The 19,455-nt window shown below is 35.3% G+C and overlaps 1 pseudogene; it reads right to left on the bottom strand.

Annotated features, from left to right (window-relative positions):
• Positions 1–9,672: 9,672 nt before the first annotated feature.
• LOC143625397 (UDP-galactose/UDP-glucose transporter 2-like) lies at positions 9,673–12,391 on the bottom strand (annotated as a pseudogene).
• Between the last annotated feature and the right edge of the window lie 7,064 nt (positions 12,392–19,455).

Here is a 19,455-nt window from a genome sequence, read left to right as displayed (position 1 = left end):
GTCAATGAGCTGGTGCTGGTGGTAAAGTGGAAAGGAAGAGACTTGATGTTCTATGTGACGCATTATCGATTTATGTTTCGTCATCTAGTTTCTGCGACACCAAGTGATGGTGGGAAACTAGGTGAGTATGTGGCACTAGTTCGTGCCCCGTCATTTAGGCACTAGTACTGGTACCAAGAATTTGCGATTTTCGGGATCGAGATTTTCGGTACTGGTACGGTACCGATCTCATCCCTATCTGGTATTCTTTTTTTTATGTAATAGGGGTATTGAACCTAATCGTGTGTCAATGAGCTGGTTGTGAAGTGGAAGGGGAGAGACTTGGTGTTCTATGTGACCATGTTCGATTCATGCCGCATCATTTAGTTTTTGCGGCACCGAGTGATGATGGGAGAGTATGCGAGTATGTGGCGTTCATTAGTTGGATCTTTGAACTGGACGGGTTTTACCTCACCACATTATTGTGCCTTCAAGAGAGTGTTCAGGAACGCTGGCCTTAGGTGATGATTTTTCTCGAATCGAAAGGCGGGTGCATCATAATGTGATGAATTTAGCTAGTAGCAAATTTGGAAGATTCGTTGGTCGTAAAACAAATAAACCGGTCAACTCACTGGTTCAGTAGTTCTATCATAATATCACAACCAAAACATAATACCAAGACAAAAAATAAAACCAATAAGACCAATAAACCATAACCATAATATCAAACGTGAGTACTGAGTACCGAAATACCTGTACATATACTCGTACCCGTAAATTTCAAATTCCTAAACTTGTGATACCGATACTGAATATACAAATATAAATATAGATACATATACATGTATTGATATGGACAAGGACGGGTAATCTCATCCCTAGGGTTGCAAACGAGCCGAGCCGAGCCCGAGCTCGACTAGGCTCGAGCTCGGCTCGTTTAACTTACACAGAGCTCGAGCTCGAGCTCGGCTCATTTCGAGCTCTATATTTAAATCTCGAGCTCGGCTCGTTAATGGATTTTGAAGCTCGGGCTCGGCTTGTTTACTAGTTATCATTTATTTTTTTTATATAATTATAATTATTTATATATATTTTTTCTATTATAATTTTATATATAAAAGAATATATATTATTTAGTTATTTTTATTTACGTTTTCATAACATTATATTTATTAATTAATAATTATTAAGTATATATTTAAAAAAAAATATATAAATGGCTGCCTCGTTTAGGCTCGCGAGCCAGCTCGAGCTCGATAAGTAAAGCTCGGGTTCAGGCTCGTTTTTCAAATGAGCTTATTATTAGGCTTGAGCTCGGGCTCGGGCTCGTTAAAGCTCGGCTCAAACAAGCTTTTTAACGAGCCAATCTCGAGCAGCTCACGAGCAGCTCGACTCATTTGCACCCCTACTCATCCCTACTCCCCATAAAAGAAAGGGTCCTCACTAAATAGGCATTGATGTGGTCATTTTATTATAGGTATCGAATTTGAATATAATGTCACAATCATTGACCCTTAATGGATCCTTTTCATTATTTTTCCTAAATTGAGTTTTTATTTATTTTTGACAATATAAACATAAATACTTTTGTTTGATTATTATCTCATAATGTTTTATTTCCACCATCTGTCACACCAATCGAATAACTTTTTGGTTTTTCCATCTGGGGTTAAATCAACTTTGCTTTATATGCATAGGAGACTAAACATGACAAGTAATCAACTAATCATGTTTAGAAACAAGAATTTGTAATAGTGTTTTTGTGGTTATAGAGAAAATTATTATTTTGAAACATAAGAGCATTCATAATGAAATGAAAAACTGAAGTCAATTCAAGTTCTATGCGTAATGGTTGAAACTTGTAATGATTAAGTAATGCATAAATTAAAATATTTAAAAAATTAAAAAGATGTGATTGGTTGATGCAAAGCTTGTAAAAGTGTGATCGAAGATATAAAGGAGAAAAAAACGCCTTTCATGGTCAAAACACTGGGAAGTAGAAAAAACCAAAAACGTCCCATGTGGTCAAAAGGCATAACGGTGTTAGTGTTTATGGGATGTCTCACATGTGGGCGAAACGCCCACTCACACATGCCCTTATATATAATTTGCTAGCTGAATGGACACGTTTATCCGTCTCTTCAAGGTTTTTGGGTCAAATATAAGTCCTAATTGATATCAGATGCAATAAAATGACTGGTCGTTGTATTTTTGTGTCACACCCCAACTTAGGGCCTAGACGTGTGACCACAAGTTGGTACATGTTTTGTAAATAAATCAGAGTTGCGGGTTTTATATCACCGGAAGTCTTTAATATAATATTATTACTTTGAAAACTTATACAAAAGTCGGGTTTAAATACCCGTTCATCGTTTACAATACATTTCTCTTGAAAACATAACTCTTCGTAATATTTTGAAATAAAATATCTAAGCCATCAGATAACATCTAATGACTATAACTCCAATCTTCTATTTCTTCTTGCTTGTATGTTCTAACCTTTCTTGTTTCCCTGTAACATGGGGGGAAAATACGTCAGCACAAAGCTGGTGAATAACGCTGACTCTAAAAAGTCTTTTCAATACCTTTGTGAAACCAACAATAATACCTTTGTGACTACTCATTAGGCACACAACTAAATTGGGATCAAATTACCCTAAGTACCATGTACAATTAATCATATACACAATATCATTTTCCTGAACAGTCCCGTAGACCTTCAGAGGCATGTTGATGATATGCATGGCCTCGGGGAAATGCCGAGTCACCATGTATGTTTGGATCCAGACACATGTATACTCTTAATCAGAGTGTTCGTTTCTTATTATTGTACACAAAGTTTTTAAGGATTCGTAAATCCTATGCAAACATTCAGACTCATTATAAAAGGTTTGGGGCGTATTCACCTGTTCTGTTTATAATCAGTTTCTTTTACTGATTCCTGTTTTCTGATTCCTCTTCTTGTTTTGTTACCTCGGACCTATGGTACGAGAATAACATTTTGTATAAATAACTAGATCAACGATCTAGCTTTAGACCTTTAGTCTATTTCGTATAGCTTTAACCTTGATAAAAACATTTGGACATTTAGTCCTTTTCTTTATTTATCATTTACATGCTACGTTTCTTCTTTAGGAAGAAACGTCTATTCTGAGTTTCTTCTTCAAGAAGAAACATTAATTTCATAATTATAATCTCTTGTATTATATTTCTTAGTCATAAAGAAATATTATTTTGACTATAACATTTGCTTAAGAAAGATTATATTATACTTATTCGTAATCAAGGTTCAGCTATAACTTCGACTATGGTCTAAGCCATCTATAATAATAATTTAATAATAACTTAGGCAGAACCCCTTACCTCGCACGGGTATTCGGAGTTAGATATTCCTAAGTTTATACGGGCAGCACTTCTACTCTATATGCACATTTATCGAGGCGTTCTTGATCCACCTTTCTTGACAAGCAAATCGAGGCAATGTTCAGTCGTCACCGGGTCGTGCACGTACTTCAAGACGGATGTCGGGTTTCTTGAGTGGCACGTACTTCGAGAAAACACCGGGTATTTAGCACGGATTACGAGGTGATGATTGTCGGGTCGGTGGCACGCAAAACGGTGTTTGGCACGCAAACCGAGGTAGAGAGAGAAAGTTGTTTTAGAGAGAGAGTGGTTGTGATGTGTATGAAATGAGCTGGATCCCTCCCCTTTTATAGCCATTTTTGTGTCCCATATCGTACCGCGATGGGCACCTTTTCAACATCGTCGCGTACCGCGACGGGTACCAATCTGACACGTGGTCTGACACATTCTGCCACATGTCCCATCGTGTTGCCACGTGTCACCAGAGTGTGACACGTGTTTGTGAGTCATCACGGCCCATCGCGTACAGCGATGACTGTCCTCTTGGACTCATCGCGTACCGCGATGGGTCCTTAGATATTATTTTTCGTTTTTAGTCCTTTATCTTTTGTAGCTTGTCATTTATGGTCTAGTTCTCGTTGTCCAAAAATACTAAGGCGGCTCTTAAAGCGGCTCGCGGCGATGCGAGCGTGCGAAGTGCGCCACATTGCGCCCAACGCCCTTCGCCATCGTCCTCGCCTGAGCCCAAGCCCGTGCGCGTCGGGTGCTACGCACCCTCCGCTAGGACCACTTGGTGCATGATATTCATAAAAGAATATAACTATGGAAATTCTATCTCTTATAAAGAGCTTCTATTTCTTTACCACTTTCAATGTGGGATGGATTTCATTTCCCTTATTTATAGAATGCTTCCACTTTCTTACATCTTCCAATGTGGGATGAAATTTCTTTTCATGTAAGTAAACTTTAACTTAGGAAATATTTTTATTTCCTTATCTCTCTTACATTTCCTTATTTAATATTTTCTCATGATTTGACTTGGTATTATTTTTGATCCCTCAACTTTCCTAAGTTGTCAAATTTGGATCAAAATTTTGGAGATGTTACATTTTGTAACTTAATATTTTTGTTCGAATGAATACCCACACCACTCCTACCCCGGAACCTATATATATGTATAATATTTATATATTTTTCTTGACCTTTTTTAAGAGTAACAAATTCTACGAACAAGTGAACAACTCTCTTGTTAATCCATTTTACACAATGTTGTTAATTGCTAAGATGTGTTGCTATCTCATTTTACATGATACTATAATAGGCGTCACTCGTCAGAAACCTGTATTCATATGTAAACGCAAATACTCTCGCCCATAAAACCCCGAACATACACTTGTCGTCTACCCTTTGCTTTCAACATTTTCTAGACTCACATTATTTTGTAGATAAAACTTAAAAAGTGTGTGTATATATATATACATGCAAAAAATCTAATACAATAATACATTAACGTACAATAGGTAATTAGGTACGTGAATCTTTTTTTTTTTCACGAATCGATCCATGAAATCATATCCCAACATCTCGGAATCATCAATACATATTTAATTAATCATTGGTTCACCGAAAAAAACAGTTTTGGATCGTTAATCGATCAATTATATATATTTTTTCACGAAAACCGTTTTTAAGCGTTTTATGTTTTTGGCTAACCGCTTTAGTATTTTTGCCTTGTTTTTTGCCTTTGAGCGTCTCACAAACCTATCGTACGTTAAGACATTATTGTACAATATCTCGACTATATATATGTATATTCTTAGAGTAACATCACCAAAGTAACTTAGGGGTTAAAAGTTGTAGCATTGGTAATGTAGAAGGAGAAAAGGTGTAAGGTGGCTCAAATATCAAGGCTTACCAAAACTGTCGTCAGGTTCTTTTCGAACCAAAATCGTATAGATAAATCGAGATTGGGACAAAATCGTATAGATTCTGTGTCGGGTAAATAAATTAATTAATAAACAAACTTATTTGGAAAAATATTAAACTTTTGTAATGGGGAATTACATTACTACCCTTACATCATGCTACATTACTTGAATAACAATAGATATTAGATGATACGTAGTGGTGAGAACAAGTCGAGCTACTAGAGCTCGGATTGATAAAAAGCTCGAAACAAGCCGAGTTTTTTTCAAGCTTTAGCTTTGTATGTGAAGCTCGTTTAAGCTTTTCGAGCCGAGCGTAGGCTTGTTTAATGTTTTTCTCAAAAAATAATAAATTATATAAATTAATTTAAAAAATAATAAATGAGCCAACTCGAGTTAGTAAAAACAACTCACTAGCTGAACTCGAGCTTTAGAAAAAGAGTTCGAAACAAGCCGAGCTTGGGCTTGGCTCAGCTCGGCTTGTTAGGGTGGTCTTATGTTCTTATAGAGTTATTGGAATGTGATTTTGTGAATATTTGATCGATGACCATATGCCAAAAAAAGATTTAATTACTTGTACGTTGTTTATTGAAGAGTTGCATAAGATTTAATTACGTGTACATTGTTTATTGAAGAGTTGTATAAGATTTAACTATATGATTAAGTCTCGGATGTAGATATTGTAGTTGTTGATTATGCTGAGTTGAAGATGATGAAGGTTTTTAGACGAAAGTAATAACCAAGGTTATAACGAAAGCATCAAGCGTAAGTAGCAGGTTGAAGTGTTGGACCGTGCTAGTTTGGCGGCAAAAACGTAACTAGTCCTTTCTTGTATAGGAAATTATCATACATAATGTTTTTAGTTTTTAGACTGGTTTAGGGGATATTATATAAGCAAACCATCAATACAATTATACAATAAAGGTTTATGAAATATTTAGCTACATGTACATTATTCGTTGAAAACTATACACATCTAATATGGTACCACACCCACCTACTCCTAGTAACTTTTTGATGTACAACTTTGAACTATCCTTTTAGGTGAAAATTTAATTTAACACAAGGAAAAAAAATATTCAGAAAACATTTAAGCTACACAAAATATCCTTTACACTAACGACCAGATCACGTTGATTATGAGGCGGACGAAATTATCATCTTAGATATCGGTTATCAGATATATTCATAAATCATTCGATTCTCAAATCTATTTTGATTTAGCACTGTTCTAATTTGTAGGTGACATGTACTTAAATAGTAAAAGTATATTTTGATAGCGACGAGTAAATATTGACATCCGAATTTAGCAAAGAACAATGGCTTAACTCTGGTATAAAAATATGCCAAATTTCATATATTTATTATTATTATTATTAAAATAAAGTGAATTAATGGGTAAATATATAATAAGAAAAGTTGCGCATTTTCGAAGCTAATAGCCGAAAGATGATATCCTACTTGTGTTTCTAGTCAATTGATTCAATTACACTTTAATGACTTTTAAAATAAATCATGTATTTTAATGCTTAAATGCCGGTAAGATTATACCCTTAAACAAATTTATATAAGCTTTATTATTATTATTATTATTATTTTTATTTTATTATAATACAATATATGATCATCATTTACAAGTATACTTCAATAAATTTATGAAAAATTTCTAAAATAGCTCCTTTATACAAAGAGATTATAAGTTTGTCCCTTCTTATTAATGTTTCCAGCTTTGACTTTTACGTATCCCATCGCCGGCTATGTGTTAGGAAATACCACCGATGAGTTAGTAAACCAATCGGATAACGACACATGACAAGAATACGCATGGTTGACGATGCGTTAAGTATTAATTATGGTTGACGCGTGGCCGGAATACACATGGTTGCGGTGGTTGTTTTGGTGAGTCAGCTGTTGGCGCTTAAGTTGTGTTTTTTCCAGCAAAAAAATATGACTTTTTCGATAAAAACGTTTTTTCGACGACCTACAAGTCACGACGTTAGGATTCTGTTAGTCGCGAACATTTGAAACAAATACTTTAAAAGATGGAACCGTTAGCAACCAATTCGTTTGTTAGAACCGATAACAACTAAACAATATATGTTTGGACTAATAAAAATCAATATACCAAAAAAAAAAATGAATATACATACAAAGACAAAAGAATGAGACATTACAAATAAGTTAGTATAAAATCTAATCATTTAGAGCAACAATAATAAGTATGATTCTGTAAATAAAGGTAGCTCCTGCTAAGCTATGGGCCACACAGTCTCATTATTTCTGAAAAAGTTGTTGAAAGTCCTTTAAAGAGGATAGAAAGGAGGCCTTCTTTCCAACCATGGAAACAATTACATATACAGACCAGGTCCTCTTAGATTATTGTTATAAACTCATTGAAGCTTGTCACACGCAATTTCAACTTTATACATCATCATCATCATTATTATTATTATTATTATTATTATTATTATTATTATTATTATTATTATTACTTTATCAATGTTATTTTTTTTTAAAAAAAATAAAAATTCTAGGATAAATACACCATAATTTGCACCTTATAATCTTTGGTTGTAGGGCACGTCATTTAACCACCTGGATTTCTAACATTTATTACTTACCTTACTTTTTAAATATGCATTTATGGATACAAATATAAAACTATGTATAGTGAATGAAGTTCCTATAAGAACGTTTTGTACCATGTGATGTCACGTCATCGTGAAGGCGTTTTACAACAAAACAGTGTAATGGATAAAGTCTGTTACAATCATTATCTCACTATTATTTTTTACTTTTTATTAAATTAAAAATAAAACTAATAAATCAAGTTCTTAAAAAAAAGTGGAGTGTGTAAGACTTTAAGCATTGTCCAACCAAACTAAAACAACCTAACTGGTTAGCGGTTAGGTTCATCACTAAATTCGGTTAAAACTGAGGAATCCGAGTTACATATGTACGTATTGGGATATCAATTTTTCTTCTTGTACAACACATTAAACATTTAACCCATTACAAAATCAAGGAAACTGGACCGGGAACATGAATTATGAATCGATGAACACCCATCTTGTTAAACTCGATAGTTTTTAATTTAAATCGGGCCAAATTAGAATTTGTGTTCAGTTTTACCGGCTTTGAATTCTGTTCAGTTTTCATTTTTAACCGAAAACATTCAAACCTAAGAAAACCGAAACCTGAACAAATAAAACACCCTAGAAGACATGTTAATGTATGGAGCTAGTTATAAGAAACAAATTGGTTAAAAACTTATTTCCCTACATAAAATCAAATGAAATGATAATAATAATAATAATAATAATAATAATAATAATAATAGTAATATATATTTTTTAAATCATTTCCATAATTTTCACTAAAATATATAAAAGGACAACATAAAAAACACTTACACGTGACAAGTAAAATAAAAAGCTGAGTTATGATTCTCACGGGCTTACGTTGTTAAATTATTGGGAACCGATGATTTATTTTCCATTATGATTGATTTACATTTTTTATGATTGATTTACATCAATTAAACTTGTAGCATTTTTATTTATAAAAATGAAACACCAATATATCAACCAAACTATTACGTTATATAATAATATTAAAAAATTAAATGTTTATTCACTTTAGGATTGTAATGTGTAGACACTATTTACTTGTGGTACTTTGATTGTCTTTATCTATGATGGGATAATACATCGAAACACCAATTTTTCACGTTTTATATAAGCATGCAGATAAAAATAAACCTGTGTTTGAACCAGGTTTTGTTTTTCTGGCGAAAACAATCCATTTGCGATGATGATCCTGTGTTTTCGGGCCTTCGCTTTTAACAGACTAGTTAAAGCAGATATTTTAAGTTTTAACCTTTAACTAGTTTATTGATGTGTAATGCCATTTTTCATAATTTAATAGAAAAATATTTATTAAAAATTTTATACTTATCTCAAAGTTATGAACAAAATAGTAATAACAAAAATAATAACTAATACTTAAATAAAAATAAATAGATTGATATATTAAGGTTTAAGAAAAATAAAAAGGTTGAACTGTTATATTTTGAACCTTTATGAAATAAAATGAATTTTATAGTTCTGATACAAGATCAAGACAATTAGACAACTTTGGTTATTGGGCTAAATGGGCCTCTCTCATAGCTTTTGGAAATGAGCCCATTAAAAAACAACTGACTTAACAGCCCATGAACATAATTGCTGCTTCAGTTCTTTGTGACTGTGTGGGTGTGATAAATAAAAATATAGATCAAGACAATTAGACAAACAACATATAACATCAACACCACAACTAGCAGTATAGTTTCTTTTAGACATGCCTATATATATACACACATAATTTTATCTATGCACTCTTAACATCATATTACTTATTACACCAAAGGCCTCTTTGTTTCAACATCTACAATCTTTTGTCCATTCGGGTCTCGTTTCACTTGTTTTAAGAGACATGTCTAACCTTTGATTATACTTATAATCAGGTACCATCTTCAAGATCAAGCCCATAGCTATTAATATGAGCCCTGACCCGTGTTGTTCAGTCAACGGTTTTGTAAATATTATGTAGGACAATAATAAAGTTACCGCCTTTCTTGCAGTAGTTATCTGCATACACAAAAAATAAACACTAGTATCATTAACATGTCATGTTTTATTTATTTATATTTTTGTAACAAGTGTGACAATATAATCACCATGGCAGTTGTAGCAGCCCCGAAAAGAGCAACGAGTGATAAAACCGATACTTGACCGACAAATGTGGCTATGGCTTCAAACACTAAGACTCCATATACATAAGGATGCTGCATGTTTAACATCACAATATCACATAAAGATAAAATCTTTAATGGATTAAACATTGTATTTATATATTTATGATCTAATAATTTTATATATTTACTTACTTCATAACATGAATTCCATGCTTTGAATAATTCTCCCGTTAAAATCATCGGGGGAACTAGAAAAGGTAACCCGACGATCGTTGAGCAGAATAACATTTCCATCTGAGAGAATCGCACGATTAAAGCCCGTAAACAAACCCGAACATGAAACGAAAAAAAAGTTATGGGTTGGAAGATATAGCCCATTTAAAAAAAGGTCGTGTTCAGGTTGACCTGTTTAACCCGTTTAGTCAAACATGTTGGCCCACCAACCTGTTTAGCTAAACAGATTAACCCACTGACCCGCTTATGACCCATATAACAAGTTTACATCTTTATTATTACCCGCAACCCATTTGACATGTTTATTTAAATGAGTTAAACAGGTCATGTTCAAATTACACAATATTAAGTGTATGCGGTTTAAGTTTAATGTTTTTGACACAAATAAAAATACAAGTTGTATTTGGGCTGATCAACTAAACCCACAAACCTGCAACCCGCCAACCTAACACGATTTACATTCCTAGTGATTACCTGTGTAGTAGTTGGATTAACCGTAAAAATCGCTTCTTGCAAATTACCCATAAAAGAATCCATAATTAACGACCCGCAACCATCACAACACCAATAATATTAAAATTTGGTGAAGAATTCGCATCCGCCAACCTATAATATAAAAAACCACTACTTAGTTAAAAAAAATAATAAACATTCTTAAAAAATAAAAATAGAAACCATGGGTAACATACTAACATATAAAAAAAACCACTACCTAGTTACCAAAAAAAAAAAAAATCCTTAAAAAATAAAAAAAGAAATCATGGGTAACAATGTAACATACTAACATGTTACATACCTTTGTGGACTTAAACATGAGTTGTGCAGGATAATTAAGGAAAGCCAAAGACCCTTTGGTTAATCCTTGAGAACCCATAAGAACCGCGGAGAGCTTAATGTATATGTTCCAAGGATTCGCCATTTGTTTAGGCGTAAAACCTTGAATGTATATGAGCAATAAGTAGATAAAGCTTTGCACGAACGTGAAATACCACCCGTAACTGAAAATTTACGATTAATATAGTATCTTAGAGTTGATTAGAATTCGTATACGTCAACCATTTCTACACTGGGTGTAAATTTCTGACACAACATGAAACTCGCATGGTTGGGTTACTATACACGGGTTTGGGTCAGTTTCAGGTGAACATGCGAACTTGTTTAGCTATATGGGCCGTTTTTATGGCAGCCCGTCAAGTTCATGGGTTGACCTGTTTAACCTTTTTTTATTTTTTATTTTAGTTTTTCAAAGATTTGGTTTATGCCATAAATTAAGTTGGTTGGGCATTTTTATGACAAAATGTTAACTTTAAAAGATAAATTTACATAACATTATATAATTAAAATGTAATTGTTTTATGCATATATATATATATATATATTTTAAATTGAAATGTAAAGTGTTAACATGCAAAAAGAAAAAGAAAGAAAAAAACTAAAATAGTCGGGTTAAACGGGTCGTGCTCATGTCAAAGATCAAATATCCGCGTCGTGTTGGGGATAATACGTATGACATGATTTTTGGACGCGTTTCAGATTTTCGGGTTCATATTTAGTTGGACTCGTTGATCCGCGAGCACGGCCCGTTTATCACCCCTATTTCAACCCAACAAACCTGAATTGACGCTTGTAAATACACATGACTTATAATAAAATGTAATTGTTAATACACATTTATGTATATATATTTTTTTTGTAAAAGTATTAATATGCAAAAACAAAATAAAAAAACAAAAAAAAAGTTAGGTTAAACAAGCCGTGTTCATGTCAACTTGTGAATATTCGTGTCAGACACGGTTTTCGGGTCTGTGTCAAAATTTAAGTTCGTGTCAGGTTTGACTAGTCAACCCACAAACACGACCCGTTCATCACCCTTATTTTACCTCAACGTACCAAAATTGAAGCCTGTTATATACATACTCCTGCAATAAAAAGACATACTATTTAGTTAACATCATATTCAAGATTTCCATGCAAAATCAAGAATCAATATTATTATATTAATATCATATTATGAGAAACACATAACCTCACAAATGCCATTAACAAGGTACCCAAAGAAGAACCCTGAAGAACAAATAAAAAATTGTTGCCATTTTGTTCTATTTGTTAAAATAATCCCAAACAAAGATAGTGTTTGTTCTTCTACCTTCATCTTTGAGCCAAAAAATGATCACAAATAGAGAACAAAGTTTTAAGCTTCCATTTTTATGTTTTAGTTAATATTAACGTGTAAACTTGTAAGTTTCTATATGTATATAATGCCTTGTAATGAAGGATAACATTTATAATCTTTTAGTAGAATTAAGATTGAATTAGGAAACGTGTAAGTTTTTAGTTGTAATTCATTAGGATGCTTATTAAGAGAAACTATCACGTGTTACATCTGTCTCCGTATTAATAAATATTATATGTTTTCTCATGATAAACTTACGAATTTGCTTTTATATTTAACGTCTGGAATGAAAAACAAAATTTCATTCCGAAACATAGAAGTTTACAAATTTACAAATGATGAGGTAAAAACTACAAACACAAAAAAAAAAAAAAAAAAAACAAGAAGGGCTTTTCAAGTCTCTATGTTAATATCAGCCTCTTCATCTTCCTCATCATTATTTCCTCCCTCAGCATCTGGCGCAGCCCGCTCCTCGTCATCTCCAAACTTACCATAATCAAGCTGTTCGTCTTGAATATAGTCGTCTTTTGTCATGATAGCGTCAGGAGTAGGTCCTTTGGCCACGCCAGAGCCGCTGGCAGAGGTAGCGTTGCCCGCGCCATCATCATTGCCACCAATCCCTTCACATTCATCAAGTAATTTCTTTAAAGCGCCAAGATCGGGCTGGTCAGCAAGTGCGGCTATCTACAAGGAACAGTATAAGTACAAAAGATTATGAAAATAAGTCAAGTAAACTCATTAAGGTTAAAATACCTGCTCAAGGATGGGAATTGGAGTATTTAAGTACTTCCCCCCCCCCCACCTCAGCCATGTCAGCGCAGACAGCGTCAAGCTGATAAGGGTAGTCGGATGGATTCTTCTTTAGCATGCCATATTCATAACCATCCTTAAACCCCTCGGCCCGACCCACCAAGCGCGACGCCGCATTACAGTCCATCACAAGGGTCTGGAACTCGTCTGAATATTTCATGGCATAAGCGCAACGAGTCACACCCTGTGAAATCAGCCAATGACGATCCTGCGCAAGAGAAGAGACAGACGTCTCAAAAGCAGGAATCTGAGAGTTTAACAACTCAACAGTTTCTTTGGCTTGCTTCCGCTCTTCCTTTTCGGACGCCGCCACCGCCAAGGCCTCTTTCTTCTCTGCTTGCGCAGCAATAAGCTCTTCTTTCAGGCGCGCAACCTCACTTTCCAACAAAGATTTTTCAGTATTAACCTGCGCAATAGTTCGGTCACGCGCCTCCACTGCCAATTCCAGGTCACGCGCTTGACGCGCGTGCTTTGCCGCATCTGCCTCTGCCACTTGCAGTTTCTCTCGCGCAGCTTGCAGCTCAAGCCCGCGCTTCACAAAAGCAGCGTTGGAACTTGCCCGGTTCTCGCTAAGTTCTGCTTGTAGTTTCTCAGCTTTCTCTTGGGCATCAGAAAGATTCCAAGAAAAAATCTTAGCCTCTTGCTTGGCCTCCACAAGGGCATCACGTACCTTTATATAATCATTGCGAAGCTCTTAGGAGGCAGCAAAAAACGCAGACCCAGCAAAAAGGTGGTCATTAAGCAAATCCACGCGAGCGCGGTCCTCTTGAAACCTTCTTTCAGCTGGAGGAACAGAGTGAGCCCAAAAGTCTTCACATACGCCCAAGGATTGGAATGAGCTCTCTTCAGTGATACTCCAGCTCGGGCGATATATGTGATCGGCTCCCTACAAACACAAAGCAACGCAAAGAAACGTTTTAGTTATCTAAACACTAATTTGGAAGTCTGCACAGCGGAGCAAAATAAACTTATACCTGAGGAGAACCGGCAGAAAGATTAGCGCCAGCTGATGAGCTCCTGCCTGCCCCATGAGAAAAAGGCTGCGCCACGAAATCTCGTGGCGCTATAGGGCTTACGCAGCCACCATCAGAATTTTCAAAATTAATCTCCTCGTCATCCTCTATAACAGGTCTCTTCTCCTGCGACTTAGAAGAATCAAAAATAGTCTCGCGAGCAGGGCTGCGCGCAGGAGGAGGTGAGGGAGGTCTTGACGCTGTTAGAGTAGCGCGAAATATAGTCTCCTGCTCCTTAGTGATCCCAATGAGGGGAGATTCAGTACTTGTTGGAGCAGGAGCAGAATTAACGGCGCCAGCGCTAGCATTGCCACCAGCAGCTTGTGTGCCAGCTATAATTCCTATGAAAAACCAACAAGGAGAAATGATTCATGACTTGAACTAAAATAAAAAATCAGACAATCAAAGCGCAATAAATACCTTGGCGCACCGCAGTCCGCGAATTAAGCATCGCCATGAAGTCCATTTTCCCCCTTTTTGAGGGCAAAACAGAGGACTTCAAAACAATTTTCGGCATAGCCTTGGCACCTTGCTGCGCCTGAGGTTGAGCCACCAACGTTGCCGGCTCTACAAACATTTGAGTGAACAAAGCTTCATTAATAACTCCATCGGAATCACGCTCATAAAACCACAAAATATAAACAAAGTATACCTGTTGGAGAAGACGAAACAGCAGGCGCAGCACCGCTTCCCTTGTCTGTCGCGCGCAGAGATGAGGTGGCAGCACCATACCTCGTGTGGACTGGAGGATTGCCCATACCTTGAGGCAAAGAAGACGAGGAAAACTTGGAAGTAAAACCCTTGGTTTTCTCAAGTCCCTTCACTTGAGTAGGAGGAAGATTCTGGGCAACAGAGGCATCATCTTTTTTCTGTTTTTTACTGGCCCTGCGCCAGTTTTGCCTTTAGCCTTGCGCTTGAGTTTTTGCGCTTCAGCTTCTTCCTCATCCCCTTCCTCTTCCACAGGCTCCAACCCATAATTAGCGAGCGCATCTACAATACGCGCAACAGAAATGTTAAAATCAAATTTGGTATTCTAAGGGCCTAAACACAAATACAAGGGCTTACCAGGCGCATCGCTGTCAAAGCAAAATTCTAAGTCGACAGGGATGAACATATCATCGAAGCGATCAGGGAAAGCAACTTCCCCAGCGTTCAGGGCGACAGAGCCACCTTCTGTATGCTCGTCATAGGCGGCGTGGATGTATTCCTTGCTTTCTGCATAAAACAAGACAAGTGATATCAGCAAAACGAATTATACTCGCGCAAAATTAATGCAATGAACAAACAACCCACCTGAGCCATCAACATGGATGACATGCTCAGTCTCGCTGTCAGTCCACCTCTTGCTCATACCGACCCCCACCAACGCTTCCTCGCAAATATTCTTGGCGGGGGATGGTTCAGCAGTTAATTTTTTAACCCACGCGCCAGATGGATTCTTAAGAACGTCATCATCCGCGGGCGCGGAAGTAATCGCGCGCATGGTCATACGAATGGGAATAACACCAGCCTTGATATAAAAAATTTTTTCAGCCCAGTCATGAAGGCTTTTGAAGGTAACAGTGCAGCACTTAACCTTCTGACTGCGCGGTGTGAATGAGAACCAAGAATCTTGGATTTTCGGCTTATAAAAAAATTGAAAGCGCCGAAGGGTGGGCTCCTCGCGCTGAGCTTTGCACATGAACTCAAAATGAGTCATGCGCACTAATCCACAGGGATGGACTTGAGATATATGAATCCCGTAAAATTGGAGGAGCGCACCTATAAACCTCGTCATCGGAAGACGAAGATTACAGCGGGTGAAAAAGTGAGAATATAAAGAGATATAGCCGGCGGGAGGATCCGCCGCCGTCTGCCCGGCTGCCGGGAGCAGACAACCATACTCAGGGAGAAAACCCTGAGAAGCAATGAGACTATCAAGCTCAGGCTGTTTCAACTTGCAGGGGATCTCGTCCCATCTTTTCGCCGTTTTATTCTTTCCCCCCTCCTCCGACGAAGCCTCGGCAACCCGAATACCCTTGCCGGTTTTCTTCAAAGTAGACATAACCACTGATTTTACACGACCTTTACTAGGGAAAATTGTGGTGTCTGGGTTATCAGACATACAATTGCGAATCGAACAATATGGTTACTTTAAGCACGGAATTCAGGGACGAAGATGAAAGCTCTTAATCGGAATGTAAATGATAGGAAAAAGCTCTGAAAATGACAGTGGAGATGAAGAAAAAACCGTTCAAAAGGTTTGGTTTTATAGGCCCAGGGGAGAGAAAGAGAAACAAATAATAATCAGACCTACGCTCACGCGCCCCCACTCGCAGGCGTAGGCCAACATAAGCGCGACACGTGTTCCTGACACTGCATGAGGAGACGTGAAAGGCCACTGTAGCACCTCGAGCACACGAAAGGTCTGACACATAACGTCTCTATCTCTGATGCATGTCAACACCAACCAACCACGTGCATTGACGATTCGTTTTAACCAAATGGATGGAATTTCGCGCAACGCATGTACAAGAAAAGAAAAAGAAAAAACAAGCCCTATTGAAAAAGCAAACTATTAAGTCTAGTATCTATCTTACCTCGCTCGCGCGAGACAAGACACACATTAGACTGGGGGGGCTTGAAGGGGTATGCACCCACCTTAACATCGAGCGGGGCGGGTCAACCCACAAGATATAGACAAGAGGCTTGAAATCAGGATGTCATGAAACCAACATGATTACCAACCTATACATGTTTTTTTATTGATGATAAACATATCAATCCCTATAAATTTTTTTAAATATATTATTTACTAAAAAACATATCATTTAAACATGCAACCTTTTACTAAAGTTATACATGTGACCAAGGACAAAATTATTTTCGTAATTTTTTTTTTAACTAAAAGGTTTCATAATTATCAAAAAATTATAAATTGGTTCTAAAAGCCAAAATATTAGGGTGAAGACATGCCACCAATTAATGAACACTAAATCTAACAAAGAGAAATTTGGAAGTGGGGGGTTTGTATGTCGGCCATTCATGGGGTAGTTTATTAGTAGTAAAAAAATCTCCCTTTTTTTATTAACTGGGTAAAAATAAAGCAATTTATCGTCTGTGTTGTCCAACCCGTTCGCCGCTTACTTAAAAATGCTCGATTGATTTTGCTAAAACGAGACAAGCATGAGCAAATGTACGCTAGGTTTAGTTTGGTTCAATTGACTCAAGTTAATTAAATTAACCTTTGAAATTTTTCTCATTTTGTCAATTTCATAGTTTATTTATTCACCTCACCCAAGGTTTCAAGTTACTCATGCTCATATATATATATATATATATATATATATATATATATATATATATATATATATATATATATATATATATATATATGTATATATCTAAGAGAAGATTAAGAATAGGTCACAAAGAGCGTATGTAGATCAAAATTGTATAAAATCAAGATAGTAACTAGTAAGTTGGCCAAAATTAGCATAATTTTTTAATTGAAATTCAAAATGGTAAACAAGTGTCAAAATCATGGAATAAAAAAAAGGTGAAATTGGAGTCACATTATCAATAATTGATCAAAAATCCGTCAAAATAGATCAATTTAAGCATGATATTACATACATAGCAAACTCCTAAATATAGTCGAATTTTGGGATACTTTACATATGCACCAAAGAAGAAATCTAGTACTTATCATGATGACGACAAATCGAAAATTTTCAAACCATGACAAATGATAATCTGTAAGTGGGTGTGATGAACATGCGTTTAAGATTGTAGTGTGTTGGTGGACGTAATTGATGTTCTTAATATAAACTAGTTTATGATGATAGATAGATAGTGAAAAACATGTATAAATAAGTGATAACATAAATAAACAAACATTCACGACTTACTACAGACAAGTTGAGTGCATAAAACATACACTACAATCATGCTCACCCATAAACATTCAAGATATGTTAAAGAAAAAGGCAAACGGGTTTTATTAAGAATATTAGCATTTAATTATAACAAAAAAAACAAGTTTAATCTATCAACATTTGTAACATAATTTAATTTCTATAAAAGTGGGGTTTGTCATAATTATCTTAAGGAATAATCTTCTTATGAAGATGTTACAAAAAGTCAAACTAACCACAAAAATCAGAATAATAAACTTTTGGCAATGGTACACACTTTTTCATACCTTGGAACACATATTGTTTGCAAACTAAGTGAAAGCCGGATTCAAATGGATATGGTTTGCTAGTGAGCTTTATAAATCGATTTCGGATTTAGCTTTGGGTATAGAGCTTAAATCAAGTTGAGCTGAGCTCTTTCAAGCTAAAGAACCAAAACTTTAGCTTAATTTGGCTCGTTTACACCATTTTTCCTTTCTAATATCATCTTTTTGTCAGTGTTTCAATCCTTCTCAACGGTTCATGTTTGACTACGAGTATTAGGATTTATAACTCCCAACTAAAAAAAAAAATCCCTCAATGCTTATAAGACTTATTTTTGCCCAACAAAAACTCAGGATTTTAATCACAATTTACTCTAAATATACAACACATCTCTACACAAATTAACATTCACACATTATGTTTTGCTTAAAAACTTAGTAAGAATTGTAGACTTTATATATCAAACTAATTTAAAGGTTAAAATTGATGTAAAATTTATTCATGGTAGAGACTTGAGAGGATAAAATATGAAATTTATCTTATGTTGAACTTTTTATTTATTAAATACTAATTTCATTAACTTTTCAAGTGACATATATGGCTTGTTTTTATTTTTTTAGATCATACTATAACTTAAGATTTGTATTCTCTTTGATTCGAGTACAAATATATTGTTATTGTTATTTTTACAAATGCATTTTTTATAAAAGCAAAACGCACTATTTTAATACTGTGATGTTTTATTGTTCAAACTGTGTTAATTTACTATTACATTACGACCAAGTAGTTATACCCTTCCTTATAGAACCAACAACATAAATGGACGCAAATTCCCTTGTTGTAGAACCAATGATAACCAAATTCATATTATTTCGCATTCATATTGTTTTTGTTTTTTTTTTTACTTTTTATGTAAAAAATACTTTATAATGAAACCGTTCGTATACATGTATATTGATATGGTATATAAGTACTAACTAACACACATGTTATGAGATATGTTTGTGCATAGGGTATTTACTTATATTGAATGAATATTTAAGGTACACATCATAACTAT

This window comes from Bidens hawaiensis, unplaced genomic scaffold, assembly GCF_021521415.1.
Source record: "Bidens hawaiensis isolate Kalapana, Puna unplaced genomic scaffold, B.hawaiensis_p1.1 tig00004105_1, whole genome shotgun sequence".
In the NCBI taxonomy this organism is placed as follows: Eukaryota; Viridiplantae; Streptophyta; class Magnoliopsida; order Asterales; family Asteraceae; genus Bidens; species Bidens hawaiensis.
Note: the sequence above shows the minus strand (reverse complement) of the source record. Positions and strands in the feature narration are given on the sequence as shown.